The following is a 3,658-nucleotide window of genomic DNA, read 5'->3' on the forward strand; positions in this document are numbered from 1 at the left end:
CATAACATCTTCTCAGGTGCTAAACTTCCAAGTGGATTCGACCTACCACGCAAGACCTGGACTACTCTCAACAGAATCCGGTACAGGGATGCTCTCTTTAAGTGAAAGAAGCTGCCTAATCCAGCCTGTTACTGGGGGGCTCCATACCAGACCGTTCACCACATAGTCAGTGAATGCAGGATTCGAGCCTATCACGGTGCTGAAGAGGACTTCCTGCTAGCAACTCCAGATGCAGTGTTCTGGATTGAAGAACTGGATACTCAGTTGTAAAGCCAAATTTAAGTTTCTTGTGTGTTAATATGTACATATGTATGATGAGGATGATGATGAACTCCCATACTCCTTAGCAGAGTGTAGGAGACGATGCGGGAGACCCGCACCGCTTACTAGGCAAGGTCCTACTGGAGGTGTTTTGCCATTGCCTTCCTCCGACCGTAATGGGGATGAATGATAATGATGAAGACAACACAACAACACCCAATCATCTCGAGGCAGGTGATAATTCCTGACCCCGCCCGGAATCGAACCCGGGACCCCGTGCTGAGGAAGCGAGAACGCTACCGTGTAATTTAATTTTATGATATGTCTGTATTAGCCATACGATAAATAATAAATCAACTACCAAAAGAGTACTACAAAATTAAATAAAATTTTTATAATAGTATGTAATATAAATAATTATAACAATTCGACTTCACTAATAATGTAATCTCTTGTGACACGAAAATTTCGTTTTCACAAAACAAAAAGCCATAAGAAACTGTATACACTGTGTGTTATAGTGCAGTTAAGCAACACACTATTTTCTGTAAGCCATCAGTTACTGTTATCCAGTATCCTTCTTCTCAATTAATCATTTACATCACATTACATGCGTTTCACAACGACAAAAGTCATCTGTAGAAAATGTTGGTCTTGCTATATTGTGTGTTAGGTCATTGTTCGACTTACATGAGAAAAAGAGGACCCTGAATGCCATTTATAGCACCCTATTTACAGAAAAATCAGGTGTTCCCTGACTCTAGAGACCACTTACTGTTTCCTGTATTCTATACATGAAAATGACCTACTGTTCAGGACCTCCATTAATTCTGTAACACTTTAAGAGGATTTTAACGTTTGGCTAAACCGTGTAATTTAGAAACAAACGGGTAAAACATGGTACTTATAAAAGCGAATCTAGTTCTAGAATGAAATTTTCACTCTACGGCGGAGTGTGCGCTGATGTGAAACTTCGTGGCAGATTAAAACTGTGTGCCGGACCGAGACTCGAACTCGGGACCTTTGCCTTTCGAGGGCAAGTGCTCTACCAACTGAGCTACCCAAGCACGACTCACGCCCCGTCCCCTAGTACCTCGTCTCCTACCTTCCAAACTTCTAGTTCTGCTTCAAAAGAGAGAAACTCACGGTTAATTGTAAACTGCTCGATAGAGTGATTTGAAACAAAAGACAAAATGGCTCTGAACACTAAGGGACTCAACATCTCAGGTCATCTGTCCCCTAGACTTAGAACTACTTAAACCTAAGGACATCACACACATCCATGCCCGAGGCGGGATTCGAACCTGCGACCGTAGCAGCAGCGCGGTTCCGGACTGGAGAACAGAAGACACGAAACACGAATTGAGACTGAGAGGTATGTAGGAAATGTTGTGTCGTGTTGCTGTCGCCGGGACTAGAGCCTGCAGCACGGCCAACGAGCTAGCCGCGCTGTACTTTCTGGCGCCTGTGGCGCCCCCGCGCCCCTCAGAGAGACCGCCACACAGAAAGCCCTGGCCACGGAGCGTTCACTTGCGGCGCGCCGCTGCCAAAGGCGTGTTTGCGCGCCGGAGTGCACGTCAATATGGCCGGCCGGCGGCGGTGTCGCCTTCCCTTTAGCTGCCGAGTGGCGCCACTCAGCCTGGCGCGCTTTTCCGTTCTCCAGCAGCCGTGGCCGTCGGCCCGGACAAAGGGTCCTCGACGACTCACACAAGCAGTCGCACTCGCTTGGCCTCACGGGCCTCTGTATCCGGCCTCCCGCATTCACGCGTCGCCACCGTTTGGTAATATCTGTGGCAGTGTTTTAGCCACCAGTGTCATGGACGAAATGTAAGCTGCCTTCAATACGAATTTACGTCACCCGCAGTAGGACGGAGGGACGAGCGATTGCACGAGAATAGAACTTGTACTCAAAGGGAAAACACAAGCAAGAGATACCAATCGTTTTACATGTCACCTGTGACTTAGAGATGGAATTTTATTCTGTTCCGTTATTTATTTTTTTCATGCATACTGTAAATTTCTGATTAATCAGCCATCATATTAGGCTCCGGGAAGCTATTGCTAGGGCAGTGGAGATGCAAGAAGCATAGAGATGTTTCGCTGACTCTTTTCTATTTGCTTTGTTTTATTATTACTCGCGTAACAACTAATATATGAGATAAAATATGTTGCTACGAAAAGAGCCCCGAAATACCTTTTAGTGATGCTGTGCTGTGACTTTCTTTAGATCATTAATTTTCAACAAAACAAAATAGATTATGTTCTTATTGTTCTGGATCTGGCTTTCTATTAAAGGAACATTTTTTCGTTACTGTAACTCGCCGTAAAGTTCAGCGTATCTCCCTTACTTTATAGTTATTGAAACGGTTAATGAAAATTACTTCGTTATCAATACTGATGTTACAGTACGCAATGATTGTTCAACATCAAAATTTTGCAGTGGATTTTTGTTAACAGTAAAACACCAATAAGTACCACGACTAACATGAGACTATTGTCATAGAAAAAGATGTTTTTACTATAAGGTTGGCCAGACCAGAACTACGCGCAGCAAGATTTCTTTTATGTTATGAAGGTAAATTATCTTTTTGCACTGTTAGTAATATATTATCAGCAGCCCGCGTCAACCTGTAAATCACATCATAAAATCTGCTGCTCTGCTCTGCAATTCCGAAAGCTCAAAGAAATAATTTTAGTTCACTATTACCTGCCCGCTTCTTTGCGGTATGATTGATTTCATTTAATGCAGTTTGAATGCGCCGCGGCAGCGGCTCGTACGTTCGTAGTGCAGCTCTGCACCACGAATAATATTTAAATAACTGAAAATCTCTTAAAGGGATGGGATAAAGTACCAGGCAAGGTTATTACAAATCATAATGCAAGGTTTCACTAAGTAACTCTACTCAAAACATTTAAACAAATCAAGTTATTACACACCTTTCCCAAGCTATGTCTAATAGCGTCCCTCTCACAATCTTGACAAAAGAATGCTACGCAAGCGAACAATATAACGTCACAGGCTCTTCCTACTCACGTAACTCCAAGAAGGCGACAGAGAAATTAATGTTCGTTCTGTATTATTTATACTAGTCACATATTCTCATCTTCGTTTGATATTTAAAAAGTATCGTCTGTGGCGGTTTCAGTACTCGCCGACACAGATATTATCTAAATAAAAAAAACCAGTACATAATTCTATACAAGAACAAAACATGACACATAATGCTTTCTCTTTATTACATAATGTCTTTTGCTAAGAGACGTTACAGATGACGCAATGTGGGATGAGGTACCGGTGACAGATGTTAGATTCGGTACCAGTCCCGTGAGAAAGGCCGCCTGCATGATGCTGCTGCTCTGTGATTGGCTGCTGTGTTCGGCGGTAGGGCGCCAAAAC

At 43.2% G+C, this 3,658-nt stretch overlaps 1 non-coding gene across 1 annotated transcript; it reads right to left on the reverse strand.

The window, feature by feature from the left end:
- Positions 1-1,254: 1,254 nt before the first annotated feature.
- Trnas-cga lies at positions 1,255-1,329 on the reverse strand. The gene has a single exon. It is a non-coding gene; the product is annotated as a tRNA-Ser (tRNA).
- Positions 1,330-3,658: the final 2,329 nt, after the last annotated feature.

The sequence above is a fragment of the Schistocerca americana genome, chromosome 3, assembly GCF_021461395.2.
Source record: "Schistocerca americana isolate TAMUIC-IGC-003095 chromosome 3, iqSchAmer2.1, whole genome shotgun sequence".
Lineage (NCBI taxonomy): Eukaryota > Metazoa > Arthropoda > Insecta > Orthoptera > Acrididae > Schistocerca > Schistocerca americana.